This window comes from Zea mays, chromosome 9 (genome assembly GCF_902167145.1).
Source record: "Zea mays cultivar B73 chromosome 9, Zm-B73-REFERENCE-NAM-5.0, whole genome shotgun sequence".
Taxonomy (NCBI): Eukaryota; Viridiplantae; Streptophyta; class Magnoliopsida; order Poales; family Poaceae; genus Zea; species Zea mays.
Window position 1 is genome coordinate 71,512,619 of NC_050104.1, and position 19,931 is coordinate 71,532,549.

Below are 19,931 nucleotides of genomic sequence, written 5' to 3' on the forward strand. Positions count from 1 at the left end.
AGTGAGGGCAGCGTCTCCGCCATCTAGCGACGTCTTCTGCACCAGGTGACTTTGTCGAACTGGTCCCTCGGAGGGCAAATGTTGGGGCGAAGGCAAAGACGCCACCCTTCGCTCGAGGCCTTCGCTGCAGTTGCTGGTCCGACGGAGACAAAACGGGCAGGGACACCCTTCGCTCGATACGACATCAGACGAAGGCCTGCAACGAGGTCATCCCACCGTGCGGCCTCGTCCAGCTCGGAGGTCCACGTGCGATCCGGCCCATTGTAACGGGCCCTGCGTGGCCGCTGCGTGTTACAGGCCTAATTTGTAAAGGCATTCCTGTAATTACAGTCTGTAACCCTGCTTTATGGGAATATTCTGGGGATAACCTAGGTGTCTGAGGGCACATGCGTCCTTAACACAAGGCGCTGGGCGCTCAGATACCTATAAATACCCCCGCACAGTGCCCGTGAGAGGCCAGATTAACAGAGCTATTGCCACCTTGCCCGAGAACCCTGTTAACGTCACTGTTCACCCTTGTTGGATCCCCTTGCAACTGAGAGCAAGTTCCACAATAGTATCCGAGATTAACTTTCATTCGAAAAAAAGACAACTAAGCCTGCATAACTAATCGGAGTTGGAGATGGCCGGCTCTGGAGAGTCGCCGGCGATGGAAGGAGATGGCGTTCGTCTTGATCCAGAGACAGAGGGAGGAGTTGGTGGTAACTCACTGGTGACACCACCTCCTACTCTACTGGGTCCTGAGATCGCCGAGATGAGCATAGGGGAAGAAGGAGAACAAAGGGTTCGACCTCCTATGTCCAATATTAGCTCCAGGGAGATGGATACGCCACAAATACTGCATTCACATGTAAGTCCAATCGCTGTATTTGATTATTGATTGAATATATTGTTGTGAACATATTCCATGGTACAAACAACAATGACAATGAAATAGCAGGCAAAAAACATTGATCCAACTATAGTGCCAACGGTAGGGATGACTTTCAAGGATGTTGATGATGCATATAAATTCTATAAAAGGTATGCATATGAAGTTGGATTTCCACTGAAGAAATACAGAGAGAAGACATTCAGTAAGTGGATAAATTGTTCACGTGAAGGTAAAAGTGCACCAAAATCAAATGATACACCTAGGATGAGGAATAGGTCATCGGGGCGTACGCAATGTAAAGCTGGAATAAAATTAAAAAAATATATGATGATGAAAAAAATGGTTGTAGCTGCAAAAATTGAACTCGTAAACTTGGAGCATAATCATGAGTTCATAACTGACGAAGCAGAGAAACAATATTTACGTTGCAACAAAATTAGGTATGCTGAGTTCATAAATTTTGTGGATGCAATGCATGATAGCCGAGTGCCGCAACATTGCATAGTTGATTTTATATCAGAAATGCATGATGGGCCGGAGAACGTACCGGTAACTGCTCAAGATCTGAAAAACATGTAAGCAATACTTTTTTGTTACATGTGTATATATCAAGAGCCATAAATATTACTATAGTAAATGTGTGTGTAATAATTTTTTGTGCAAACAAATGTAGGAGGGCAGCCAGGAGAAGAGAAAACTGCGCAAATGATGTAGCCAAACTTTTGGCTTTCTTTAGAGAATGCAAGAAACAAAATCCACAATTTTTTTGTGATTTCCAGCTAGACAATGATGGGAAAATAGTGAGTATTTTTTGGTCACACGCAAGTATGCAGGGGGAATACACAGATTATGGTGATGCTGTGACATTTGATACAACACACAAGACAAATATATATGATAAACCACTGGGCATGTTTGTTGGAGCTAACAGCCATCTGCAATGTATAGTGTTTGGATTTGTTTTGTTGGGAGATGAAACAGTACAGACTTTTGAATGGGCTTTCAATTCATTCAAAACATGTATGGGATGCAAGGGTCCAAGAGTTATGCTTACAGGTATGTGATATATCAATTTGTTATGCAAAACAGTGAATTAATTTATTGTGAAAATAACTGAATAATTTGTGAGCAATTGCAGATCAAGATCCTGCAATGCCAATTGCTCTAAGAACTGTATTTCCAAAAATAGTTCACAGACTGTGTTTATGGCATGTACAGAATAGATTTATGCCATTCCTAAATGAGATATATGCAAGGTTTGCTGTTAAGGATTTTAAAACAACATTCCAGTCTATTATACATCATCCATTAACTCCTCATGAGTTTGAATGTGCCTGGGAAATGATGCTAGAGGAGTTCAATCTTCATGAAGATATGACTCTATGCAAATTATATGAAATAAGAAAAGAATGGATACCTGCATTTTTTAAAAATGACTTCTGTGGGGTAATGGTATCTACACAACGAAGTGAGAGCATGAATAGATTAGTGAAGCAATCACATGTAGATGCGAACACCCCACTGCATGAGTTCGCTAAACAAATGATGAAAATGTTGCACAGCAGGAAAATGAAAGAATCAAATGAGGCATTTGTGAGCAAGGTATGTCGTGCTTGTTATCAATAACGTTTGGCATACATTTATGTAAATAATGTGTTTAATTATGATAATAATGTGTTATAGGGACCAAGGACAACAGATACATTGTATAGGTTCGAAGTGAGAGTCTCTAGAGCATACACCAGAGCTGTTATGAATAGATTTGAGGAATCAATGAAATACGCCACTGCATACAAAATATTAAAGGACCCAGACAGATATGATAATGAATGGATCGTACAGCATACAAAAAGGTCTAATAAAATTGTGTGGGGACAACATCAATTCAAGATAACAGCGGACATAGAAGCTGGGGAGTATACATGCGAGTGCAAACAGTGGGAACATACAGGTTTGTACGTATTATGTTGATTAGCAGAATAAATTTGCATACTAAAGAATTTGATGATTGTAGTACAAATTAATGTATATCTTTGAAAAAAATGGTTCGTTTTCATGTTTTCAGGTCTATTGTGTGTTCATCTTTTAAGAGCCTTCATGCATCTTCAAGTTGAAAAGATACCTTCAAAATATATATTGCAAAGGTACACTGTCTCATCAAGAAAAGATGTTCCGTTTGAAAGAATTGATAAGAGCTTCAGGGGGAAGGATGGAGTTACTAAATCATACAGATAGAAAATGTTGTTAACGAAAACAATGAAAGTAGTTCGCCAGGCGTGTATGTCAAAAGCAGGGTACGATAAGGCGATGGATGTGTTGGATGAGCTCGATGTCGTTCTAAGCCGATTAGAGCCAGATATTGGATGTAATGAGTCAACAGATGTTAGTGATGATGAGGAAGACAAGGTAATAATATTCCAGATGTTTTTAGTGTTATACTATTTGTAACATAAATTATGCATAGTAACATGTTATTTGTACCAGGAAGAAGAGTTGAATAAAAATAATGCTGGCGATGGGATGGAAGATGACAATACAATTACATGCCATAACAAGGTATGTAAAAGATAAATATATAAGCTTGCATGAAGTATTGTACATAATGAATATATAAAATCAATGTAATAAGCAAATTTTATTTTGTAGGATGAGCATAACACCATGACTGGATGTGAACATGCGTTAACAATCATAACAACTGGTAACCAGGTACATATTAAAATAATATTGTTCATTTGTCTAAAATGAAAATATATATTTATGCTGCATGTAAATGTTGATGTATTTGGGTTGGGCTCTAAAGGAGGACAACATGAGAATTTCACATGAGGTTGGTGATACAAGTTCTCCATGTCACGTAGCACATGAACAAATGGAACATATTGCTGCATCCTCAGAAGCTAAAAAGGTGAGCATTGATAAATGATTTTACTGATTGGTAAAAATATATGTAAATATGCGTATACTAAATATTAACTTCTATTATTATGCAGATGTTGAATTTTAATGTGGATGTTATAAATCTGAGTATGCCGGATCGTGCAAGACCAAAAGGACGGACAATCAAAAATTCAGAAGATAGGATTATGAGACTAGGTGCGAAAGGAGAGAAAAAGAAGAATAGGAGATGCCAATTGTGTGGTATAGCAGATGGGCATAACAGCAGAACATGTCTGTCTGTGGAAGAGAACATGGCAAGACTAGCAAAACTGGCTAATCGAAAGAGAGGACGACCAGCCGGATCAAGACTAAACAATAAAACAACTGCTCCACAATGGAATGAAACATCGACTGCTAAAAACATCGTATTGATGAAGAAGTGGAAAATGAAGAAGCCGATGAGCATATGGATTTGGGCGAATAATTTGAAGTGTGACTAAAGAGTGGTCGATTTAGTAGAAACTTGTAATAGCACAATGACTTATGCTTTCGTTTGTTGGAAATTAAATAGTTTGCATGACAGGGTTATATAATTCGTTGATATAAAACTATAAAATGTTGCGTAAATATAGACAATTACACAAATTATGTAACTGAATATGTACAACAAATTGGCATTGAACGTTTAGCAATCGGAAGGTCTGGACATAAATGGTATATAAAACTGTATACACTTAACAATACTAATCAAATGGGAGTACATACGTCGGTTTCGCACTTCAGATACACCAAACAGGATATAGCATAACCACTGGTTACAATTAGCATAATTAGCATGGAAAATGTATAAAAGATGAACCTAGTGTATATAAAATAAGGAAGTATATATTATGCATAAAACTTGAATATTAAAACAATATGATAATACAAATATGCCAAACATTGGAAGCAAAACGATTAATCATCTCACAATCTGGAGATGAAACAGCATAGAATGTCTTAACAGATAACATAAGTAGACATTCTGGTAACACTTATGTTTGACACACTTCAAATAAAAACTGATGCGAAGTAGCATAGACATTGGACACATCGAACATAAGTGACACATGGAGTATCAAACACATGATCAGAGGCCTGACATATGTGACTTAACAAGTAACATAAACAGTTTTGTGGATCCCATAGGGAATCATGTTCAGCTATGATATCTAAGTCTTGGATTTCAAACAGCGGCGTCTCCTTGGAGCATACTTGAAAGGCAGCAGTTCTGCCGGAAGGGGGGCAACCCTGTTGTTGCGATGAAAGGTCAGGTAATGCAGAACAAAGGCACGTTGGTCCAATGGTTCATCCTGAAATAGTCATAATATCAAATTAATGCTAGGATTAAATCTGAAGGAGTAATATATGCAAGATCAGAACACTAATTTAGTAACATACCGGAGTATAAAATTCTGATAAGTCGCCATCATCAAAATCGTAGTAGAGGAGAAAGTTTGCGACAAAAAAACCACAATCATTTGACCCTGGTGTCATGGTTGGACAATTGGGAAGAAGCCCAATCTTGTAGTTGCCAAACTTTGGTACAGTTGACTCAGGTCGAGCTTCATGTAAGGCAATGCTAAGTCTTCTCATTATTAATCTGGACCAAGGTATCTTCGTTCCATTTATCATCATTTGATCATTATGGATTTGTTTCCAGGTAGTGCCTCCAAGCAATGTACCATAAGGATTTGAATCTAAGATGTCTATTCGACGACGTTCAAAGTTGATTGCATAAAGGGTCCAGTGGCTACGGCGTAGCATAGGAACCAGGATCTGTTAAATATATATGTAAGTTTATGAATGATTAATACTATGCATATGAAAAATTAAAGCTAATACAACATAAAACTAATGACCAAAATAACATTATAACATTATTACAAATGAAACTGATTGGGGCTCACCAATTTAATTTGGTTCAGAACTTCATCTGAAGGAAGCGTCGGTTCAAGTTGTTCTTTAAGAAGTGATGTTGAGAAGGGCTGTGGATTTGAACTGTGCTGTTCGAACTCCTCGATATTCAAAACGGTCTGGACAAAAAAAATAAATTGATTAGTATTATATATTTATACAGTAAGTGTTGCAATAAGATACAAAGTTGTGGAGAAAAAATACCCCAACATTGACATTCAGTATTAGAGTGTTGATTACAGAATCTGGATTGTATAATACATCATCCTCACGAATACAGTCGATAAATCCCTGCATGAAAGTATTCTCAAGACATTTATTAGGACCAAACGACTGGACAACATCGAGGACAGAACCTCCAAATCCTCCAAAATTAATGATAGACCTGGGAAAAAATAAAACTTTATTTACAATTCATCTAATTATACTTAATTGGAATTTGAATAACTAATACATAGATGCTCGGATCTAGTTTTCCTGACAAAATGAACTTAAGTAGGTTGCGAGCACAGTCTTCACGTGACACGTGGGGAGGTTCAGCGACTGCAACTTTAGAGGAACTATCCTTTGCAACAAGGTCAGTAGTTGCCTAATATATGAATATATGTTAGTAAACAATTGCATAAATATGTATGTCTTAGTGTATATATAGGAAAATATGAGAATATAAAACAACATGTCTTACATCTGTCAGTGGGGTTTTATCGAACCGAGGTGCACCAGATACAGGAGTATCATGTGTAACAGATTTTTGTCCTTCCTGTAACCAATAAAATTATTAATATAAACGTAATGAAACATAGGTTATAATTAATATTAGCATAATATGATGAAGGTGTAAATACTTACACTATTTATATCTGGTGTTAACTTAGGAGCAGCAGGCTTGTCTGTTGTGGGAGCCTGGTGAATTAAAAAAATAAAGCATGCATATATATTAATGTTACTTGCATACATTGTAAATGAAATAATAATAATTGTGATATAAGGAAGTCAAACATTTGATTTTGGAGTCTTGTCAAATATAGGGGCATCCATAACTTCATCTTTTTTGCAGACGTTCCCACTGACAATCTGTAATGGAAACAACTGAGATTTGAGTAAACAGTAACTTGTATGCAAAATATAATATATGCATTGTATATATAGTTTGTATGAGAAAACTTACATCATCTGATACTTTGATATGATCAGTAGGAACATGGATTTCCTGATCATGTTGCTGTTTATCAGGTGTTGGAACAGGTGGTGAGGATACTGGAGCATTTGTTGGAGGCATTGAGGTAGTGGGGGGGTTATCTACATTTGGAACATATAATAATATAGTAGTTGTTACTGAAATATAACTGCAATATAAATGTATCGTTATAAAAAAAGGTTAAACATACACATTTGCAAACTACATCAATATACTATCAGGATGCGTAAATAAAATACAGTTTTCAAAAATGAAATCAACTGAAAAATATGTTGCTGCTTGTATGAGTATAAATTAATGCATAAGTGTATATACAAAACTGCATATAATAAATTATTTGAGATCGTATAACTATATATAATTTTCCAGGCCATAATTCGTGAACTTGATCAGTTTAAAAAATAAACATAAATACTAAAACCTTCTTGCTGTGAACCGCGATGCGTTGCAGCTCTCAGTACTTCATCGATCATTTCACCAAATGTTTCAGAGAGTTCAATCTGCTTCGAAACAATCATTTGATGGCTCAGCTGAAGGGAATCACAGTACTTATCCACCTCTTTGTCATGAGCATCAAACATTGATTGAAACATTGGCCGATGCTGGGAGGGCAAACATTGCAACTTGTTGCCAGTCAAATGCTTGATACGTGGCACATATATGTTGAAAACGGCAGAAACAGGCCGTTCTGGAGCAATGACGTAACACGTTTCTGAACGGCTACGAAACTGTATAAAGTCAGATAGAACAGTTAGTAGTAATAATATTTTAACATCTGCATAACAGGACAAAAATTATTTATGTCTAACCTCTGCATATCCGAATGGTTCACCAGTTTTACGGGGGGGGCGTCTGTCACCCCTAGCCAACTCTCTTATGGTCTCATTATCAAAAAACTTAATGCGTGGAGTACCATATTTGTTATCAGGAGATGCAGGGTGATGTAGGTGATCAAGATAGTAAATCTGAAAAAGGAATGCACAAATATATAAAATTAGTACATAACAAATATTTGCATATCATATATATGCACAGTAAACAAAAAAAATTTCTTACTAGAACAATGAGTGAGCATCCATATATTGTTGCTGTGATGTTTGTTTTGTTCCTTTTATGCCAACGTGCGGCAGCATCACACAAATCCGTGTAAACTAGTTGACACCAGTCAATATTAGCCATTCGGGCCATGTTTAAATCATGAGTACCTCATTGTTTGTAATGCCCCAAGAAGTAGAAGGAAAAAGAAGTTGATTGAATAGAATCAGAAAAAAGCATCTAATTGATAGCTCATCATCATTGCCAAGCACTATCTTGTCTTGAAGCTTGACAACATCAAATTCTTCTTTACCAACATTGAGATCACGTCTCAGTTTTGCAGCAGCATCCACTTCACCGTACCAATCAGTAAACTCCCTGCCTCCTCCAGCACATGGCAAACCCAAAATCAGATGAATCGTATCTTTTGTTATCTTCAGTTCCTTGCCAGCCCCTGGGCATATGGTCATGTCATGTGGATCCAATTTATCCATCAACCACCTGATGAGTGATCTGCTCTCTAAGGCATCAGTTCGCAAATCAAATATACTAGAAAATCCCAACCTAGCGACAGCATCGCGCTGCCGATCGCTCATTATCCAAGATGATACAATAACATCATAGGGAATGCAGCGGATATTCAATTTCTGGAAGCATAAATGAATATGCATTAATACATAAAGTATATATATAGTTAGAACTAATGATACTATATTTACATACAAGGGATATTTATTACAGGCTTGTAAATAACTAGACTACAACACTAAAAAAAGTAAACACCATATTTTTTATAATAATATACATAAATTTAAAGTGGGGAAAATACAAAATTGATTGGGCACCAAAATTAACACATGAATAAACATAAATATATACATATTACCTGTGATTTTCTAGGAGTCTTCTGTTTAGGAGAGTTTTTTTTGTAATGATATTAGACTTTGGACTTCTTTTCACGCTCGGAACTTGAGGAGAAGGTACTTTTAACTTCTTTGCACTGATTTGTTCTGAAGGAGAAGGTGAGGCAGATCTGAATTGGCGCTTCAACGATGGAGCATCCATGAAATCGTCGTCGGACAGTGTAGATGGAGCAGGAGGTTTTCTTTTTAAACGACAAGCTAAAGCCTTTCTGCGAAAACGATGGATTGGGGCTCGCTGTGGCTCATTCTGCTCCTGATTTTGTGGAATATCATCTTGGTGAGCTGAGCTGCTGGATCTTGTACGTCTGGAAATGTCAATTGAAAAAACCTCCTGATTGGATTCAATGGTTAATCTTTTTGGATTACTGGGCGGGCGATCAACAGACTTCATGATTAAATACTGAATAAATCTGTAGAAAAAGAAGTTGTTTTTAATTACATTGATTTATGCATGAATATATGCCAAAAAAGAACTAATTTTTACTATAACTATCTGAAATGCATACTATATAATGCTAAATGGAATTACATAACTTAAACTACCTTTTACATTTATGCGAGAGCATTTAATGAACAATGGTTATATACAAACATAAAGATTGATTTAATATTTCATATAATTGTAAATGGATCATGATAAAATAAGAGCCTTTTTGCATCAACTAACTATACAACATATTTTAATAACTGGTTCATAGTAATAAAAACATTTAGCTCATATTCAAACATGAATATTTAAATAACTTTTGCTTAAATAACAGTATCTGTATGTATTTATATATAATGAACAGGAGTGTAAACTAATTATTCAAGTAAATAGAACAATGCAACTACTGCTTATTATATTGCGAAATGTTTATAAACTTGTGTATGAATGAGCATACACATTACTGCCAATATGCATATATATCAAATCCAATGAGTATATTTTATATATAATAAAACAGATGTGTACACAAATGATTTAAGTGAATGGGCATAAAAAGTACTGAGGATATGCATATATATGAAATACAATAAGCATATTAGATAATAAAATAGATGTGAAAACAAATCATTAGAGTAAATGTGCATAAAGAATACTGACTATATGCATATATAATAAAACAAATGTGTAAACAAATGACTCAAGTGAATGTGCATAAACAGTACTGAGGATATGCATATATATTAAATACAAATAAGCATATTTGATAATAAAATAGATGTGAAAACAAATCATTAAAGTAAATATGCATAAAGAGTACTGACTATATGCATATATAATAAAACAAATGTGTAAACAAATGACTCAAGTGAATGTGCATAAATAGTACTGAAGATATGCATATATATTAAATACAAAAAGCATATATGTGTTACTTGGGTTGTGTAAGAGTACTCTCTGCTAACTCATCAGTAAATACCTAATCCACAGCCTTTGTCTAGATCTATGAATGTCGGGCGATAGTGAGGATCTAGAATAAATACATATGCTCTAATATCGGGTCTCCTGAACAAAAAAGAGATGCAATGCGCGATGCAATGACCCGATTAGAGAGATGTCTAAACGGATACAAATCACACATTTAGCTGGAGAATAAGGATTACAATCAAATCCACTTCAATCGACCGAAATGCTTCAAAAAACGACGGCAAACTCGGTGTATTTCAATGTTGGATTACCTGGAACTTCTTGAATCAGGCTCCAATGCTGGGAGATTGAAGGATGTAAGCTGGAATGGAACGACGCTGGATTGGAGCGGCGGTGGATTGGCGCTGCGCTGGATTGGAGGCGCGGAAATCGCCTGGAGAGTCGCCTCCGACGAAAGGAAAGTCTGCGCGGCTGGGGTTTTCTTCCTATCGGCGCTGGTTTGCCTCCGTTGATTGCGCGAATACGGTTTTAGAAACAGGAAATGTGGGAGAGGTGGCTGGCTGACGGAGGAAACGGTGTAACGGCGCCGTGACTGGGACCTGTTGACCCGGTGTGGTTCAACCAAAATGCCCATATTGACTAGCCTGGGCTTCCTCTATTATTGGAAGCCCAGGGCTCTTAATATATAAACTATATATATATAAAGGGATACGACTGATTGAGAAACTCCAAACACATTCTAATCAAATCAATTATTTTTTTATCATTCCTGCCCTATAAGTAGATGTAGCATAGTCTAGTTATAGTTTACCACATATCCACCTACACCCCTATTCAACTTTACGTTGTCTAGATCCGTCTTAAGTGGTCTACCGGCCCTAAGACGACCCCAGAATCTTACCTCTACCAGGAGCAAGGGGCAAGATCTATTTGTAAATTTAAGAGATCACTTCCTCGAGTTGATCTCTTCATTCAAGGTGACTCTACGTCGTCTAGGAACGACTCGGGTGACCTGTCAACAAGGAGCACCCTAAGATCTCTCCTACAGGGGTCGAGATCAAGATTACTATGAGGAGGAAGACGACCAAGCGCCATCGCGGACCGTCCAAGCCTTAGACACAGACCGTTCGGTGCGACGCAGGGAAGTCGTCGCTCCTGCACCTAGGTCGTGGACCATCCGGCCCAGAGCTATGGATCGTCCGCGCCGCCGCAGAGAGCACCGCCATGCGGTACAACGAAATCAAGTGCGAGTACCCTTTTCTTTTTTTATTAAATCTACTACTACTCTATAAGGACGCAACGAGGGCATCCACCATGGCTTCACCACGCCTCCGTCTGACATCGCAGCAATCTCCCCGCCCCGGCTCTCCTCTCCCTGCGCCGAGGCCGCAATCCCCGCCGCCCCAACTCTCCTCGCCCCCAGATCTTGCACGCAGCCATAATCCCTGCCGCCACGGCCCTCCTCGTCCCCAGATCGCCGCCTCTACTATCCCGCAAACGTCGGGTCTGCTCTCCAGCAGAGGAAATCACGTAGCCTCAATCCAAAGAGAACTCGCACAACACAAAATCTCTGCACGGATTTTCCGACCACTGCGCTGGCGAGCACCATCCTCTGGCAACCGGCGAGGCAGCAACAACATCAATAAGGGGATCCTTGTCTCGCTTCGAGATCGTCCGCCGCGCTGGGGTTGACTCACTCGCGCCACTCTTCCCGTTCCCTACCGTGGTGCCGGAACCCTAATGCCGGCCCGAGTCTAGCCTCCATGGACTTTGCCAGCCGCCACATCGTCTGTTGCATCCGCCTCCGCCTCCGCCCCCGAGGCGGTCGCTGAGGAGCCTGAGTACCTCGCCTGGTACATCATCGTCAAGCACTCGTGAAGGGGAAGGTATCGCCGGGTCCTTTGCATCACCTCTTCCTGCGTCGTCACGCTTGACCCCACCACTCTCAACCTCACCAACTCCTACGATGTTGGCTCCAAGTTCAACCATGATGAGGCTCTCACTGCCACCGACGAGTTCACGCTCGCAGTCCGCACCGATGCCTGCAGCAAGTTCAAGCCTATGCGCTTCTCATCCCCACTCCGCCCAGGGATCCTCACCGAACTCCACCGCCTTCACCCGGTCCAGGACTCCTTAGACTTCCCCATCCTCCATATCCGTCGTCGCACCCCACGAGTGGGCCCCCTTCGTAAGCACACTGCCTTACTGAATTCCTGCTTCTGTCAACTTCACATCTCGCTACTATCTACTGTGTTGTGCTGCTGTAAACAAAAACTAGCAATGTGAGGCTATGTTTAATTTTTTTAAATAAACCAAGACTTAGTTTCTGCAAGTAATTTTGCTGCACAACTCTATTCTGATCAGTTGACCGTGCGTTGATGTGCTAAGAAATAGGATAACAAATTCTACTGTTCAACCTGTGCCACAAAATGTGCTAAAACAGATGATGTGCTAAGAAATGCTCCCTCCAGTCAGATTCATTCTTCGCATATCACCAGAAGCCTCAAGGAGCTCAACACCCACAGGAGTAACGTTAAGTTTCTACAGAATGTTCAGATATCGTAACCAAAGTATTAGACATCATGTGATAATTTTTTCAATACATCATTTTATGAGTTATAATTTATTTAAGATGGTCTCTGCAAGCGGATGGGGCGCTGCCCATGGATATTCTCATGAAGGATCTTAAGGTGTTCGCCTCCTTCTACAGGTAGTTGTTCAAGGAGATAAATCAGTTGCTGCCTGCTGACCTTAGAGAATTTCAGGTACATTACAATAATGCTTTGAAGATATGTTGATCAGTTTGTTGTTCTGTAGATGCTCATGGGAGGAGGGTCCTCTGCTGGTGGACCAAGAAAGGGAATGCATCCTCGATTGTATCCTAACATTACCTTTGATCCTATATCTACAGATTTTTGTGTCTTGACCAACTTCCAATAGATTGAATCATTCTATGCTTTCAATAGCGTCTATAACAATTCAGGCCTTTTTGGAATTTATGCAGTCAATTTAATCTTCTCTCCCAGAGCATAATCTAAATTATGTACACCCGTCTGTTCAAACAATTAATGTAGCTGACTGATTTAAAAAAATTATCATTCAATAGAGCCTAGACTTTTCATTGAAGGTTGTGGATTTGGCAGCAGGGAACTCTTGGAGATTGCGACTCCAGTAAAAGGTTTCTTTCTTGCCAATTGTACTGTTACTATTCTGGATTGACCATTATCATTTACATTCCTTTTTTCTCCATCTTTTACGTCCAGTAATTACACAAGAACAACTTGATCATGACAAAGAAGCAACCAATTTTGTAGTTTTGATGAACGTGAAATCAAGGGTACAATGTTCTTGCTCCTGATCAAATCCTAATTGTATGACATGTTTCCCTAAAGTGTTCTTTATAGTACATACTTTTCCTCTTTTGTAATCTATAGCATCTAATATAAAGACAAGTTCTGACTTATGGGGAAAGGTATGAGAGTATTGCTATGCTAGCACATGTTTTGAAGTGTTCTTGCTGAAGATTCTCCCTTGCCCTGGTACTTGCCCTTCAGTTGATGGAACTCATGAAGCAAAAAACAGATTCAATTGAACCAAAATGCGTATTTTAAGATAATATCTTCATGCACCATGTATGTTTATCCACTGTTTTAAGTTATATGTGCACTCTTAAATCGATGACTAGGTTGATTATTATTGAAATAGTGTTCACTCTCCACTATTATGTTGAATTGTTAAATGTATTTACATGTCGTTGGAGCGTCACAATGTTCAGTTGTACTACTTATTTAGGTGCGGCTAACTTTCACTGCTGTTATGTACATAATATTGTGTGGCTGAACTTTTAAATTACCATTTGTATTTTATTGTTTTACCATTTGGGATGCATCTACCTGCTTGTTGTTTTGGTGTCACCTCGCCAAATATATACTACTTATTTAGGTTCAGTTTGGTTATTAAAGAATTGAAATTGTAAAAAAAATTAAAAATTTAAAAATAAAAAATATAATTGTGTTTAAATAAGTGTGTCATTTAAACGAGATCTATCTATATAATATATATAAAAACCGTAGCAACGCATGAGCAACTAACTAGTTAACTAATTCATTTCCTTTTGACTTTGGATTTTTGGATTTTTTTTATTTGGCATTATTCAACAGGAAAAAAATTCGATAAATTCCTTTTTTGAAAATTATGTGATAATTATGAGAACCAATCCTACTACTTCGCGTCCTGGGATTTCCACAATTGAAGAAAAAAGCGTAGGGCGTATTGTGGTGAACCAAAAAAATTTGGGCAGAGCCGGATCTAAATGTTGGCTAGATAAACGCCCCGTAGTAAGAGGGGTAGTTATGAACCCTGTGGACCACCCCATGGGGTGGTGAAGGGAAAGCCCCCATTAGTAAAAAAACCCACAACACCTTGGAGTTATATTGCGTTTGGAAGAACTAGGAAAAGAAAAAAATATATAGTGATAGTTTTATTCTTCGTCACCGTAAGTAAATATGTAACTAGGAATATGAAAAATTGTATTTTATGGAATTTGCAATAATGCGATGGGCAAACGACGGGAATCGAACCCGCACATGGTGGATTCACAATTCACTGTCTTGATCCACTTGGCTACATCCGCCCTTTATCCAGCTAAAGGATTTTCTCTTTTTTCTATTCATTATTATTCTATTTATTCCAGAGATTGGCGCCCAGATCGGCGCTGGAATATCTATTTATATACTACACATATCGTTGTTTGTGTTAGATTTACTCCCTTTGTTTCAATTTATAATTTAATTTATAATTTGTTTAACTTTTTAGTATCAAGTTTTATCGGCTCGTCTTATCCAATTTTTTTCTTGTGAAAAATAAAGAAAAAATAGTCACACTTAAAGTATAATATTATATACTAACCAACTGTACAATAAAAATTAATAATAAATTGTGATTTTTTAATAAAATAAGCTGATCAAACCTAAAGTAAAAAGTTACAAGGATTATAAATTGAAATAAAGAGGTCGAATTATAAATTGGATCAAAGAGGTGGGATCTTTATTGATACACACTACATACATCGGTGTTCGTATTGAGTTAAATATTGCTCTTCTTTCTGGCTGGCGTTGATATGTAAACTATTTGCCTTTTATGTTTATGGTACTCCGCATAAACAAGAGCACAAAAATGAAAAATAAGTTTAGGAGAATAAATTCGATTAACAGAGGCAGATCTAAAATTGGACAATCTCCCAAATATCCGTTGAATTTCAAATGCACAATTGATCACATTTCACAACGCAGACAATTCGTATAGTGGGTTGTCTTTGTGTCTTTGTCTACAACTCGTTTAGTGTTTTGCATGTATACATGGTCAATCAATCAAGAATACCATCTTGTATACAATTGTGCTGCTATTTGATAGAAATGAAACGAGCTTGAACAAGGTGAACATGGATACAATATTTCTTAAATCATCATTATATAGAATTGCAACATCCATTCAGATACGGAACACATAACTAGAACAGCGATCAGAAACCTATAGCTCTCAGTTTCTTCAGGCAGACTTCATACACACAAACACAATTTGGAGTTTAAACAGACCGGTGCAACAGCAACAGACTATCATTCAGCAACAGCAACAGGTAGCTAACAGTTTTCAGAGGTAGATAACTTTATCATCATAACATAACATATAAGCTAGGTAGCCCATACATCATTATGACAGACAATAGATGAACTGCATATTTAGATAAGCTAACAGATAATAGAAGACATGATCTTAGTCCTTGTCCAAATCTTCATTCCACACAACATCCTGATAACCTCATGCTCACTCCTACAAGAGTACACACCAAACAAGAAATTATACAATAATAAAATGAACATGTGTGCATACCAATTCTAGCAGAAAATAGCTAGAAGCAAAGCTCAAGCCAAAATTCAGACGATCAGATTATTTAAGAAAAATTTAAACTGGACTCTACTTCTCATGAGGTGAACAAAAAGGTAGTCTAAAAATGAGCTAATAGCTGCTATCTGCCAAGGGACATCTGCTCACAGGCATTTAGTTTTGGGAACAATAGCTCGTGTCTAGTTCATGCAACTGCTGTCATTGTCGTTCGTTTAGGACTGACAAAAAACTACCATCTAGTTTTTCAGAAAGCTAGTTTAGGACTGACCTGTCTGACCAGCATACTGTTTTTTATCTAATCAACCCACAAGCAGGATCCAAGCAGCATAATTTGAGATGTTGTAAGTTCACACCCAAGAATGAACTAGCATATACACTGCAATGCAATTATGGCAATGCTGTTTTCACAATTGGCAATGATAGAAATGTGACTTGTATATTATGATGGTTCTAGACCCGAATATATAGAAGTACAAGAGATTACAAATATAAAAGGGGAAATACAAATACGAACATATATCTGTACATATGGACATACATCACTAACATCCCTCTCAAACTCAAGGTGGATCAATGTGACAGAACCTCCCAAGTCATTAGACCCACCTACAGTTGTCCTTATCCAACGAACCTTGGACAATCCTGTAGATGCACATAATCACTCAACAAGTTCGGTATTTGTATCCTTTTCCTCGCCCAAGTGCGTTTCACCCGTCATGCAGATATTACAACACATCGGAGGAACGAATAAGCGGAAGCAAATTACAATAACTTAATTTACATTCATCAATATAGAGAGAGTGTTATTATTACATTACCAGGTTGCAAGAGTGCATAGAGTAATATTATTACAAACTTGGGAGGCAAAAACCCCTCCCACATAAAAGTTTATTGTTTTTTAAGTGGGAGGCCAATATCCTCCCGTGGCTTCACTGCTGAGGTTCTTCTTTGGGCACCACCTTAGTGCAAAAACAACGAAAGTCTGTTGTTTCCTCACCTACAATAACATGGGTTCGAAAACCCTGAGTACGGAGTGTACTTTCGCAAGTCTTACCCATCAAAATAAAAGACTCTCAAGGATATGCTGGCTTAAGGGAGTCAAGGTGGGGCTGATCAAGTAGCAAAGACTCTGTTTGCAAAAATGCTTACTAAAAGTGGATCCTTAAAATCTAGTTTTATTAGCAACTTAAATCATTACCTGAATCTAGAGTTCCTTCTACCCTAGTTCAAGCACTTGGCCTATACTAGCCATCTTATATCATCCCATTTCAGTTCACTGGAATGCTACGTGTAGGGCAGTGACCAAGTCTTCATGTCCGAGAAATAACGGCGATCTGAATCGATTAATACCAAGCTGGGGATCTCCAATCACACGACATATGTAGCACTTAACCCTTGCATATGTCAACTCGCCACCGGGTTTCTTAAAACCAGACCGGGTTCACGCCAACCGAGAGCACAGATACACCACCGTCCAGCCTCTTGCCACAGAGGGTACACGCTACTCTCGCCATCTCTCCACTCCCATTGCGTGTTGGCCTTTATGGTATTAGTCTGCCCGAGGCAAAGCTTACCCATGATGAGGCATGTGACCAGTTAAAAGGTCCTCAATCAGCAATCCTACATCGACACGGTCCTTAATCGACTCAGACGGAGACACTACACCGAGACTCTCTTCTCGTGCAAGTCATCCGTCCGGTCTCAGCTTTATCATTTAAAATCCCAAAGTTTGGTACCTAACAGAGGTACATCTTGTCCGATGTTGAACCCATCATGGCCATGATGGATCCACCATCAAGTTTTATTTTTGAAAACATCCCATCCACTGTGAAGCATCACCTTTTTGTTTTAAAACAAAACATTTGCTTTTCTAAAGCATAACTAAGCATCAGAAAACCTTTTAATAAAACAGGTAATCAAGGAATGGTAAACAGTTCCAAGGAAGGAAATGCAGCAGTTGGTTTAACACCCAACTCCTATCACCTAATGCATCATTCAAGTGATAAAGAGTTTAAAACAGCAAGGAGGTGGCAAATGCACCGGGGCTTGCCTTGTGTTGTAGGGGAGTCGGGCTCTGTTCCACAAATATCAAAATAAAAACAGTTCCCGGCAGGTGGATTTTCTGTTGATGGAGTAATCTCCTCTTCTTCAACAGTCACTTCTTCTTCGTTTTCTATATATAACCATATATAACCATGAATGCTCATGTAATGCTTATGAAAATGCAATAATAGAAAAGATATACCAAGTTGTATCTTGAAATACAACTTTCCTTCACGGTGCATCGAGGAAACTATGGTCTTCTAGGTCAATACCCTAGTAGGGTTAGACAGTTTTACCCTAAGGAGCTAGGGTTTTTGGTTTAGGCATCAAACAATGTCCAAAGCAAGTCAAACTTCACTCATGGTATCTAATTATCATATTAGGATTATCCAAAAAGTTTGGTGATTTTTTGGAGTTACCAAATAATTTCTAAAATTCCAAGAGACTAGGTTTTGGCCTTCTTAAATACTAAATAATTCCTGGTTTGGGCTAAAAATCTTGGAACCATTTTTATTAATTACTAGAGAAATTTAGGAGTCCAACAAAATTGGTCTCATACTTTTATCACTTTTCTATGATTTCCTATGAATTTCCTAAGTCTCGCAGAAAAAGAAAAAGGAAAAATATGAATAGTGATGGGCTGAAACTAGCCCAAGACGGCCCACGCATAGGCGAAAGCGCGCCCGCGCGCGCCCGCGGTGTCAGATTTACAGAGAAGACTCTGGCAATTTGAAAAACCCTTAAAGAGCCTGCAACACTATTGCTCTGTCTCACTGACATTCACATCAAGGTCCCTCCCATTTCTATTTCTTCACAACATGAGATCCCCGACCACGGCGGCGGAGCAGCGACTCCGGCGAGCCAAGATCGGCCGGAAAACGCAACGACTACGCTTCTCCGTTGCTCAACACCTAATTCTACCCTCGGTGGCACTAATCCCTCACTCAATTACAAAGTTCTGGCTCACAATCACTCTGTCCATGGTGGCGATGGAAATCAGAGATAACTCAACGTGTTCTGGGTGATTCAAGATGGTCTAGTTCAATTGGATGGTTCTGTGAGCAACAGGGGACATGATGGAAGCTAGAACATCAATCGAAGAGGCTCGAGCTAACCTATAGAGGGCTAGCCACGACGCGGTGGTTCATGGCGTGCAAAAAATCGATTTGGGGAGAGAAAGAAATTGAAGCTCTCTGGTGGCTAATCGGAGGTAGAGGCAGGTGCTCTGGCTTCGTGATTACCTAACGGAGCTGATGTCATGCTTAATTTATAGGGCCCAAGGGCGGTGGCTCCTAATTTGGGCATGGCGTGCTGGCGGCTGGAGAGAGGGGTGTTCACTGGCGCAAGTGTTTCGTGGCTTTCACCGTGGCAAGATCACCGACGATGAACGGACACGCTAAGGCGAGTTACTGCGATGTGGTAGAGCACCTAGGCACGTGGCACTCGATCGGCAGGCGGCCAACTCCAGCGAGGTTATCTGGACCGGCCGTAAGGCAAGGGGGTACAGCGACCAGGGCGAAACAGTGTCCCGAGCACATCCCCAATGCGATATTTCTTAGCTTGAGCAGTTATCTGCACTTCACTGAGCATGAATTGCAACGGCAGCGACGATCACGGCGCGGGATCACCAGCGGCGATACACTGAATCTGGCGATCTTCGTCAGGTCACTGTACCATGGGAACTTGATTCAGGCGCCTGACATAGCAAGTTCCAGGGCATTATTCTCTGATTTTCATGTGACAACAAGCTAATCCACCTTTAAC

At 39.0% G+C, this 19,931-nt stretch overlaps 1 long non-coding RNA gene across 1 annotated transcript; it reads left to right on the forward strand.

Moving 5' to 3' along the window:
- The first annotated feature begins 2,710 nt into the window (after positions 1-2,710).
- Positions 2,711-3,431, forward strand: LOC103639988 (uncharacterized). Its single transcript, XR_002264829.1, has 3 exons — positions 2,711-2,825; positions 2,940-3,018; positions 3,359-3,431. It is a non-coding gene; the product is annotated as an uncharacterized lncRNA (long non-coding RNA).
- The last annotated feature ends 16,500 nt before the right edge of the window (positions 3,432-19,931 follow it).